The sequence below is a fragment of the Eleginops maclovinus genome, chromosome 20 (assembly GCF_036324505.1).
Source record: "Eleginops maclovinus isolate JMC-PN-2008 ecotype Puerto Natales chromosome 20, JC_Emac_rtc_rv5, whole genome shotgun sequence".
Classification (NCBI taxonomy): domain Eukaryota; kingdom Metazoa; phylum Chordata; class Actinopteri; order Perciformes; family Eleginopidae; genus Eleginops; species Eleginops maclovinus.
Window position 1 is genome coordinate 1,071,919 of NC_086368.1, and position 12,099 is coordinate 1,084,017.

General features: G+C 43.5%; 1 protein-coding gene and 1 pseudogene across 6 annotated transcripts in view; one reads left to right on the forward strand and one right to left on the reverse strand.

The window, feature by feature from the left end:
- The window catches only part of plekha6 (pleckstrin homology domain containing, family A member 6), a 134,296-nt gene that overhangs the window by 88,433 nt on the left and 33,764 nt on the right, over positions 1-12,099 (reverse strand). The window lies entirely within an intron of this gene.
- The window catches only part of LOC134883013 (zinc finger BED domain-containing protein 5-like), a 42,814-nt pseudogene that overhangs the window by 2,957 nt on the left and 27,758 nt on the right, over positions 1-12,099 (forward strand).

Below are 12,099 nucleotides of genomic sequence, written 5' to 3' on the forward strand. Positions count from 1 at the left end.
CCGCGCGCCGCCGCACATTCTACTGTCAAAACGCGGATCATGACCGGATCCAAATCTGATTCACAAACACGGACGCGCCTCTACCAAAGTCCTTCTGCCTCTACTGTCAAAATGCGGCTCCGCGACACACCCGTATCGGATACGCAGACGCGGACGCGCCATCATTCCAACGGACGCACGGCCAGCACAGCATAATTTTGAGCTCGCAAAGTAAGTATTGATTTTTACATTATTATATTGTTACATAAAAGTAGATCGTCCCTATATAATTTTCATTATATGGATATTGTCAAACTTGCTTATGACTTGGAATACAATTATAGGAAAACGGTGTAAGTTATGTAAAACAGATTTCCAGATTTCCCTGAATGGGTAGAACAGAACTGTTCGCAATGGTGCGGGTGAATTGCCACTATCATATGGCTAGATAGACTAGTCTGTATTACACAGATGGCCGATAAGTTATAGGGGCTAGATAGTTGTTACACAAATAATTCAAAGCTAGTGTTATAATACCGTTATACATCGGTGCTATACAAGAAGTGACCACCGTCTATCTTGTAGCCGCCTGTGTTTAGCAAGAATGCTAGCTAGCCATGAGCTAGCTAAACCCGCGAACCACTTTGAGTGATGAAATGCTATTACACATATCAGTTAGTAATACATTCTATGTTATCATACTTCATATCCTGTATCCTGATATCTTATAACATAAAATCCGTGAACAATCACACTGATCGTTAGGTCTGAGAACAGAACACGTCCGTGTTGCTACTTTGACAAGCAACACAAGATATGGGAGTTAGCATATTGGTATCAGCTAATCTACGTGGTAGCCAGCCACTAGCTAGCGCTGTCCATTGGTCAAATAGACATGAGCTCCTTTTCAGGTCCGTTCGGGAGATATTAAAGTTATAGCCACAAATTATGGTCACTGAAGATATTAAAATGAAATTAAACACGTTCACACCACAACTCCTTGCAGTCGGCTGTGTTGTCGGTATGAAATGATTTTCTCTAACGTAAGGGGTCATATTCTCTATTCCCAAGGCGAACCATAGTATAGCTATTTGGGGGGGGTCCAAAATAGAAGTATAGACCTTTGTGAACAGATTTGGCAGCGGGGGGGTCTTGGGGTTCCTCCCCAGACTATTTTGATTTCTTAGATTCCATTTCCTGCCATTCTAGTTGCATTTTAGGGAGACCTGTATGACAAATCCTAACCCCATGAAATAGATATAGACTTATATGTCATATGTCACCATATTAGACCAAATATTGGAGGGGACAGATTGGTAATTTCCCAACATTGGGAGGGACTTGTTCCCCCTCAATGTCTATGGTGGTTACGCCCCTGTCTAGACTGTGGATGCAAAGCCACAATATACCACCCCAAAAATGTGTGTATTATACATGTTACAAACAGTGCTTCCCCTGATTGCAGGCAATTTTTTTTTTTTTTTTTAGAACAAAAATGAAATGAAAGACTTCTGCCTGTCTGCTCGCACACAAATTCGAATGAGGACCCCATGAGTCCAAAAGCGACTTCCCAAGAAATACTATGATGAGTTGACCATGACAGAAATATAGGAATGGTGACCAGAAATTGTGACAGGGGAGTTACAGGGGTAGTTTTAATGGAGGAGGAGGAGGGGGAGGGGAGGAGGAGGAGGGGTGGAGGAGGATGAGGAGGGGGAGGGGGAGGAGGAGGGGGGTGGTGCATAGGACAGAACTACATGGGCCTACATGTGTTGTGGGCATGGTCCAAGGACATCCTCAGATTCTGATGCTCTGAGTCTGACGAGGATGATGGCCAACCAAAGCACAGATCTGGACACATTGCAACATTGGGCTGTACATTATGGCATCTCTTTGGTTGCTCTTACTGCACTCCTCCAGTATACTAAGACCAGCCATCCCAAAATTTGCCAAAAGTGCTAGGACCCTACTGCGAACCAAAGACAGAGGGATACGAATACAGACAAGGCTGGTGGGCAGTTATTAACCATTTTGGAAGTGTGAAGTACTCAAATCTGTACTCACGCAAATCTCTAAAAAACACTGGCAGAGGCATGACACTGAGATTAAATTAAATATAGATGGCTACACTCTTAAAAGCTCCAGTGACCATGCTGAGGCCATACTTGGCTTGCTAGTGTCTGTACCCGCTAAAAAGGGAACCAGTCGTCATTGGGAAGTATAGTGGGCATTAAAAAAACGCATCCTCGGCCCACGATTCCTGTCAGACTTTGTTGTGAATTAGGAGCGGTTAGAAGGAGGGTTATCCTTTGCAGAAAAATTCTTCCGAAATTGTACCTAGACACCGTAGTATGTGACACACCAGCACGGGCCTTCGTATAAAAAAGATAAAGGCCCCTAATTGCATATCCATGGGGTGTGCATAAATGCACACACCCAGGCATCTATCAAAACAGGCGCATTGGTCTTTCCCGGTCCACAGTACCCTGATCGGATGACATTTCTTTCAACCAATTTCTGGATGAACGTCCCACCCATGAGGGGCACATCCCTTTGAAAAACCGTTAATGTTGGCATGGTGACACAATTTCCACTTGACTACTGCACCTGGTCTGTCAGGGTTGTGGTTAATAAAAACTACTTAAAAACCTGGCTCGGGGGCCTTACCGGTTAAGGCTGCCATCTGGAATAGGTGGACAGAATATCCGTGGGCTTGTGTCAATGCGGCCTATGTGCCTGTTTGAATTTGCAGAAAGACCACCCCATCCCTACCCCTCCCCAGCCCGTTCCAATGGGACGCTTGGGTACACTGGTCGGCTACGGATTTGGACGTTGGAAAGCCCCCACTCGGCCGGGAAAGAGTAGAGTTAGAGAGTAGAAAGAGCATAGGAGTAGGAGTAGTAGTTAGCGTAGAGAGAGGTAAGCAGTAGGTAGGTGTCGAGTTCGAAGAGTTCGAAGAGGAGGAGAGGAGGAGAAGAAGAGAGATGTGTTCCGAGTAGAGTAGAGTGAGTTCAAGTAGTAAGTGAGTAAGAGTTTAGCAGGAGAGTTAGAGGAGGAAAGAGAGTGAAGAGCAGTTCAGAGAAGATGAGCGAGAGTTTCGAAGAGGTCTCAGGTTCAGTTAAGAAAAGAGAGAGGAGGTTCCAAGTGGTTTAGAGTAAGTGCAGGAGAGCGTCAGAGGAGAGGTTCAGGAGGTCAGGGGGTGTAAGTAGGTTGGAAGGAGACGACGTCAGGCCGAGAGTTAGATGGGTGTAGAGAGCTGAGAGAGAGTAGACAGAGTATGAGAGAGGGAAGGTAGAAGTAGTAGTTTGAGGAGAGCAGGTGAGAGGAAGGAGATGAAGAGGGGAAGGAGAGGAAAGAGAGAGAGTGTTACGTGAGGTAGTATGTCAGTCCCGAGTTAGTTATGATTGTGTTGTCAGAATGTTGATCAGCGTTAGTTTTTTTGGGAGCAGAGACCGAGTGAGAGAGAGAGCGAGAGCAGAGAGAGGAAGAAAGAAGTTGAAGAGAGGAGGGAGAGCAGAGAGAAAGTAGTGTAGGGAAGTGAGGTAGAGATGTAGAGGAGCGAGCATGAGAGAGTTAGAGAGTTAGAGGTTTAGTTCCAGTAGTAGAGTAGAGAGAGGAGTTAATGAGAAGAAGAAGTTAGAGTAGAGAAGAAGTAGAGTTGGGTAGTGAGAGAAGAGAGTAAGTAGTGGAGAGTCAGTTAGGCAGTAGTTAGAGAGGAGAGCGTAGTTAAGTACAGCAGTGTAGGGAGGTAGGAGTCAGTGAGTTGAGTAGTAGGTAGAGAGGAGATGAGCAGTTAGTAGTTGCAGGTTGCAGAGAAGTTAGAAGTAGTAAGGAGAGAGTAGTCGAGAGTAGTACGTTGTGAGGTAGAGGAGTTAGTCCGTCAGAAGGAGGAGGTTGTAGTGAGTATGAGCGAGAGGAGAGAGTTAACGTTAGAGAGAAGACGGTTAGTGTGAGAAGATCTGGTGTTAGCAGAGGTAGTAATGTAGAGAGCAGAGTAGTTGAGTAGGTAGTAGTTGAGAGGTGTGCAGAGAGTATGGTTAGCAGAGAGTTAGAGATCGGTAGAGTTCCTGGAGAGAGTGCAGGTAGACACCGAACGTGTAGGAGTGTGTTCGAAACGAGTAGTTGACTGTTAGTTTCAGAGGTAGAGGTTACAGAAAGAAGACGAACGCAGAGTTAGTAGACAAGTAGTGGTAGTACATGACTGTGTTCCGTCAATTCCTTTTCTTTTTTAGTGGCCCTGTTGTGCTGGCAGCCAAAGTTAGACGAAAACATGTATAACAACTTTTTGCTTTGGTCATCGGCCAATTTCAATCTAGTACCCCTACCAAAGACCCTTTAGTCCAATTATGCCGGGGGAAATGCTCAAGTGTTTTGTTCAGATTTTGGGGAGCTATATGGGACTGACAATCATGTTTACCAATGTTTCACGGGTGGTCACCTGGCGGATGAGGTAAAGGGCATGGCAGTCTGGACTCATCTCTGCGTTCCCCTTAGAGAAGCCATCCTTGGGGGGAAATAAAAAAAAAACTTCTTCGCAAGTCTGAGGTTCCTTGGCTCAATAATTGACGCCTGTCAGAGTTGCCTGACCACTCCCCCCCCCCCACCATCGAAAAAGAAAGTAGGGAAACCAATTGAAAAGGCAGCATTTGTGTTGGCCAACGTTGCGGGGATGCTTTCTCCGTGGTCACAACCCATTGAGGGGTCTTCGTGATTGGTTGGGGAAACGCCACCCGGCCGGGGTAAGTTAATGTACAAAGGGGGTATACAAGCCTGCGGGCGCTCACGATGGCGGCCCCCGAAGTGATAGGAGACGAAGGCTAGGTCAAATAAAACACTCAGTTGAAAAATCGATATTGGCCTGGTGGATGCAGTTTTGTACTCCAGAATTTACATCACAGTCTCATTCTCTACATACCATTCAACTCTGAAAGGAGTAGGGGTCTATGAGGTAGCAAAATCTGTCTGAGAACTCAGTCAGTTGAGGTGGCGGGGCTGCAACAAAAATATGTCGCCCCTTCCCACACTACATGGTTTTGTTGGGCCACTACCCTCCTCCACTAGCCAAATTCATATCAATCTGTTCAATCAATCAGTTCTTTAGTCAGTTCAATCAGTTCTAATGACTAATGGCTTTGACTAGTTCTACCACATCTGGATGTTTATTGCCGTAAGTTTTTTATAAAAAAGGTGATCTATGTACAATAAAACCTGTGGTGTCAATAATAGGCACACAATAGTCCTCTAACATATATTTCCCCAAGCAATACACAGTAAAATGTGTTACAACATTAGTTACAAAAGTAGGTGGCATATGTCTTTGATCCTGGCTGATTTTGGTTAGCCCATGTGTCACTCTCCAGCTATCGTATCTAAAATTCAATATTTTGAAAATGAAAAAAAAGTAGAATTTACCAAGTGTCCTAACTTCAACTGAGTTGGGGGTTTGTATGTGGAATAGCTTTGATAGGACATGACAATTCATTCAGTTAATAGTTACAATTATGACTTCCCCACCTGGACAATGATGTTTATTAAGTGAGGTATAGCAGGGACTACACTACAAAACTTGACTGCTAAGACTTGCTTGTTGTCATGACCTGAGCTCCATGGCTTTAACTTTTGGTTGATTATATTTTCTTTTGCCTATATGTAGATTGCTGCTTTATCCCTCATCTTCCTCACGCCACGAACGACCATGCTGTGGTGAGGACAGTGGTGTGACGATGGGAGGTGTCCTGGCCAAGTTGTCAAAAGCTCTGACGAATAAAAGAGCTGTGGCTAACTGTGAGGAGCCAGAGCCAAACTGGCTCCAATTACGATTTGCGGGTCATCAAAAGCTGTGGTAAAATCCATGTTCCTAAAAGATTTCATGTGATTTCTGAAAACCATTTTATACTGCTGTTATTGGACGTTCACAATACTGAATTGCAGTTGTATGTTTCAGGTCAATGGAGGGCTGTTAATGCTCTTAGGATTACACTCAAGTGTTCTACTATGCATCTCTGTAGAAAATAATTTTTTTACAATGAGCTTTTCCTGACATTTCAGAGGGGTGCTTGTTGCATAAATACTGTATATCTCAATCCTCTGTGTGCAGCTGTATACCTGTAAATTATTTCCTTCTATCCCACTTAGGATGCTGAGGCGATGCTGGGGTCCTATGGGAAGGCTGCAACACTTCGAGCTGAAGACGGATGCAAGTAAAGCTGGAGACAGGTCTGCCAACTAAGGTCCTTGGAGGCAGTGTAAGTGCGATATGCCTTTCCTTCAAAAGTTCAGGTTTCCTGCACAGCTTCTATGTGCTGGTTACAGCAGGATAATATTGTTCCAGAGACCAGGTTAGACTTATATAACAGGTAATTATATGCTTTACTTATCAGCCATCCGTCTTAGGAGAGATGACACCTTCCGCGATGAGGGACCATGGGGCACCTGAAGTTATGTAAACTCTCCAGGTGAAGATCTGATGTCTGGCATTAATATTGAAAACAATTATCCAAAGCGACAAACTTTTTTATAAAACGCAACTTACAGTACACAATCAAGCAACATATAAAAAATGTGTGAAAAACATATAGACGGTCATATTTTACAATGTTCGTGCTGATGAATATAGTTTGTTAGAAGGAGGTTTATCCTGGTCAATCGTTACTAAATGAACAGAATACACCTGCGTAATGCAAGATTCATGCATTACATGTTCAAATAATTAAAACATGTCAAATTTCTCTCCCTTGCCATGGTGCAGGTGTGTCCCAGCTTCAGAGTCCCCTATCAATCCGAGGAACTGCTTCCGAAGCAGAGGATGCCTCATGGGTAAGAATGAATTCTGAATTATTAAATAGGAAGCACATTTGTTTTATCAGGCACGGTTAGCACACGAAAACACCATTTAATGGCACTGTATTCTCTTCTTTTACACTTGCCATTTCACCAACGCTGCAGGAACAGCACCAGCCCCGGCCTCTCACACCTCATGAAGCGCAAGATCCAGCGTAGCGGGCCATGGTGGAATAACCATGACTGCCCCTGCTCTGGTGAGAGCAATACCGCTACATTAAAGGGTTTACTAGGTACTCAGGAATTGCAAAAACTGCAGGCCTATGAGGCCAAATCTGGACCCAAGGCTTGTGTTTCAAATGTCTGTATTTAAAGTTGGTCCACATAGTAAGCAGTTTTACTGCATTACGTTGGCTTTTAGTGTAGATGGGCCTGCCAGTGGGGGCTGTTCACACTTGTGGAAATGCTCAACTACATCATAACAACATTACTATTGACATTGCAGGGTTGGCCTATTAGTAATAGAGTAAGACTTGGTCAATACAATTGTGTGGACAGTAGGTTTTAGGCCACTAGGGAAGGGGGTTAACAGTATGGGTATTCATTATTTTAATGGTTGAGTATAGTAAATTCTCATTTCCTTTAGAATATATAACGCAAGAAAACGTCAGGCATTGGTCTTTATGGTGCAGGGGACCATGTCCATAGCTTTTTTAATTTTCTTAATCGGATCACTAATCACTAAACCATGTTCAAATATTACATGTCAAATTTCTCTCATTGCCATGGTGCAGGTGTTGTCCAGCTTCAAAGCTCCCTATCCTCGAGAACTGCTTCGAAGAAGAGGATGACTCGTGGTAGGAACGATTTCTCCCCCCCCACCCCCCCCCCCCCCCCACCCCCCCCCCCCCCCCCCCCGACTTATATAATATGGAAGCACATTTGTTTTATCAGCCACGGGTTAGCACCAAGAAACACATTTTGGTGGCACTGTATATTTCTTTTACACTGCCATTTTCACCAACGCTCAGGAACAGCACCCCAAAGACAAAACCCCCGCACTCTCACCCCTCCTGAAGCGCCAAGATCAGACGTAGCAAGGCCATGGAGGAATGACCTTATGCCCCCTGCTCTGAGTGAGCAATACCTTGATACATTAAGGGTTACTAGGTCACTCAGAAATTGCAAACTCAGGCCTTGAGCCAAATCTGGACATGGTGTGTTTTTTGGCCTTGCCGATTGATTTAATTATGTACTGCAGTTTGGCCCACATACCCAATGAATTGCAATAATAATGTAATGATTAAAACAGTAAAACATGATATGGTATTATATACACTGCATTGAAATTACACCAATATTCATTCAGGTGTTATCGAAAGAAAGAGAATTACAGTGCCATAACAGAAAAGATACAAGTTTTTCAATAGCGTTGAAGGTCCAGAAATTGACGCATGCTCCAGAAAATCGTTCACCAGAAACGAGCAGATTCTGGCTAAATTGGATTCTGGCAAGCCGCCAACAACATGGCCCACGCCAGAGATGAAGGACCTGAGATTTCCACCGTCAATGTCCCTGGAGGACCTACAGGCAGTAGATGCTTTTGAAGATCTACTTAAAGACCAGGCCAATGCCTCCCACTCGACAGAAATTTATGAGTTTTTTTTTTTTTTGCATGGAGCCAATAAGATCTATAGATGTCCATATGAAAATGTGAATCGTAAGTGTCTACTCTATGCTTTTAGATATCTTCTTATTCGATAATCGGAAGGCAGGACCTGAAGAGGATAACCTGGATACATCCCTTGGTCGACTATTCGGGAGTGTGTGGCCCACCAGATAAAAACTGGGAAGGGGGTGAATTCAAAGAGGCTTTCAGCCGGATGGCAATTAGGCCTCTTCTTTTCTGTAAAGTAGTTGTGCAACACAGCACAAAGACCTATCCACAATTCACAGCTTTTCTAATTAGTTTGTTTGTCCATGCAATTTATCAGGGTTCCCCACCCGTTCTGGAATATCTGTAGTGGTCCTGGAAATTCAATAGAGGTTTTTTCAGTCATGGAAGTTCATGGAAATTGAGCATTTTGCATGTGCCAGTCAGGGTATATCATGAATTTGAGCAGTATTGTGCTTTTTTGTTTTGTCTAGAATGCTGCCCACATCATTTTAGAAATACTGAAGCGCTGAGCGGGTTAGCACTTCAAAAGGATGAGGGGAGGCAGCAGACAAATGACTGCGTCTTCGTTTCTTTCCTGCCATTCGCACAGTTGTAATGTGGGGGCAAGGAGGTGTCCCCAAGAATAATAAAACACTGCTAATCACTTAAACTAAATAAAGTTACACTCTAAAATCAGCAGGCTTTCCCCTATTCAATCTGCTCAGCTCTGACTAAAAATAACTAACGTCTTGGAACCCTTATCGTAACCCACCTTTATCAATAAACCGTCCTATCTAGTGGGGATTTAGTCTGGCTGCAGACGTATCAATCCAGCACCTGGGCCTACTCGGCAACCTGGCTTGTTCCAGGCCATTTCTGGACACTGAAACATGTCCTCTACTGACCAAGATATTTAAAAAATGTAACCTAGGCCTACTTTTTTCAAGGTCAAAGTTGGAGATTTCAATTAATTTTTCATTGGGGAGCCATAGGAGATAGGGTGAAATAGGATAACATTTTTAAAACTGTGGATAACTATTCTATTTCTATTTAACTGTGATGCTTTAACCTTTGAAAAAAAACACAGGCCCTTTTTACTTTATATCAATCGTGGAGAATATTTGTTTAATAATATCATGCATAGGTATTTTTAATAGTCAGTATGAACCTTTACTTTAGGCAACATTTTTCTCTGTTTTGCGTTTTTGCATTAGATTGATTGGGACTATTTTCCCCTTGGAACACGCATAAAAAGCGCTCGTTCTATATTGAAGAGACCGTGTTTATCGCACAAGTTTATTTATATGACTTCCGGTTAAAATGACTGCTTGGTTAACTAGGATAGATCATAGTTCTATACGCGTGGTTCTGCCATATGATCTACCTGTCGGAGACTTTCTAGGCTTGGATATATTTTTTGTTATAGCCGATTGTTGTCGATCCCCACTAGTCTAGCCGTAAATATTTTGTTTGGCTTGGGTTTTCCCAGTGTCGCATCGTCTATAGGGCCAATGTGCGATTGAAATGTTCCGGCACAAACATGAATTCTGTCTGATCCAGGTGCGTGAGGAAAAACCAATGGCCTGCAAGTCTGCAATGGACGAAGCATCAGCAAGCAACGCCATAGTTGGTTTAATTTAGCTGGGGATGGGGGCCACCAGGAAGGCGAAATACAAAGAGATCAACAATCATTAAATACAATACATTAAATACAACAGTTATCATTTGTCGGGGTTATTTTTGTGTAGTTATTCGCCTAAAATGTGGCTTTTGCAGCTTCAAGAGCAAGTGTGTTTTCTGCCAATTAGACTGTAATCAAAGCCTGTTTGAAACAAATGCTTAATGTTTAGTTTATTTAGGATTACCCTAATAAGAAAAGTAAGTTCATTAACACGGATCCAAACGGTCCCGGGGGGCCCGGAAACATTATGAGTCCGGAATGGGTCGTAGCTGATACAAAATAGTGGGTCGTGACGGGATGCCAGTCCGGCGGACACCGAATTGAGTCCGTCTCGGATGTCGCGGGTTCCGAACCGTGCCCGTTACGGAGTGAGCTTTTGAGGCGATCGTTAGGGTGTTGTTTTACGGGTCCTTTTTGGGGTCCGCCGCAACGCCTCCGCGGCGGAAAGATACGCGGCGGCACGGTGGACGCGTACGGATCAGTTTGGCGATCCGGTTCCGGAGGAATATGAAACTCGGGGCGGATCCACCGCGGGTATTTTTGCTGTGTGGGGAGATGACACGCGAGTTACATACTAAAAACCCCCAGAGGCTGGGACCAAGTTTATTGTTTGCAAGTCCACAAGTTAGTCTCAAGTCTTTGCTTTCAACGGTCCCGAGTCAAGGACAAGCAAGTCCTGAGTCAAGTCCTCCCTTTTGAGTTTAAGTCCTTTCGACCCTTTTTAACAAGGGAGAAATAATATTTAACAAATCATAAATGCTTTTTACGGAACCCGTAAAGGGACATGGGGAAATATATATAATTTTAAATGTTTCTTGGCTCACGAAAAACGTTCCCGTGCTCAGAAAAAAGTTTCTCGTGCTCACGTGAAAGTATTTTGTCAGGGGATGCGGATTGTTTTCTTTAGTAACAGAGGGACGTTAAAGAATTAGTTAACTGTATTTTGACCGGGGGACTTCTTTATAAAGACAAGTTACTTACTTGCAAGTCTCACCGTTATGTTGTGTCTCAAAGAATTTAAAAAAATTCAAGTGGGGGTCTTACTCGGCGCGGGAAATACCCATTTGGATCGCGTATTTTAGTTCTGGGGAAAAAATTAAAAACATCTGGCCGCTCGTGGGTAAGGGTGGATGTACAAAAAAAGCGGAGAAGGATTGCACCAAAAAAGAAAGACCCGATATTCTGAAAGAATTTGACCCACGGGGGTTTAAACTCAGAGATTGGACGTCTCCATTGTCGAAGGATTTTGAAAAGGCCCAAAAATATTTTGGATTTTGATCCTACGACAAACTAAAACCCTTTTTGGGTATCTGTAAAAAACGGCTGCATTGGGGGTTTCCGTAAAATTATTGATGAATGCATTCCTACGACAGTGTTTAAATTGGCTTTTGAAAGGGGGGGACCCCTTCACCGCATGCAATGTGCAAAACATTCTACTATAGATACACGCCTAACAACCTTTAATTCACATTGTTTCTTTATTAGTTATTTATCCATATGCACATATCACAACAATAACAAAACCCATTTGTCCTTTGAAAATTTTTTTTGTCGGGCAGCAGTTTTAATGGCTTTTATTGCAAACATACTGGGGGCCCCACCTCACAGTGCACCTTAAATTCGCTTCCCCAAAGGCACCATGTCAAGCTTGTGGTGGCTTTCATGCCTCCTTTACAAAAAATGGTCGCACCCCCGGGGTCAAAACCCATTTTTTTAACCGTATTTTAGGGGGTTCCACACTCAGTGGTGGGCCCACAATTAAAAACATAAATATGAAAAATTCCAACTTTTAGTTGATTGCGAATGGGTAAATTTTGTTGTTATTAGGGAAAACCCCTCTTTCACACCTGCGTACTGACGGCCAGTGTGTCTCTGCTGTTTCAACTGTATCAGCCTCCTTTTCAGTGGAAACCCCTGTCCTTAAGGTCTCTGAAATCTTGCTTACATTTGAGAAGTGGATTTTAAGGGGTACAAACACCTTTAAATTGGGCCCTCTCCAAAA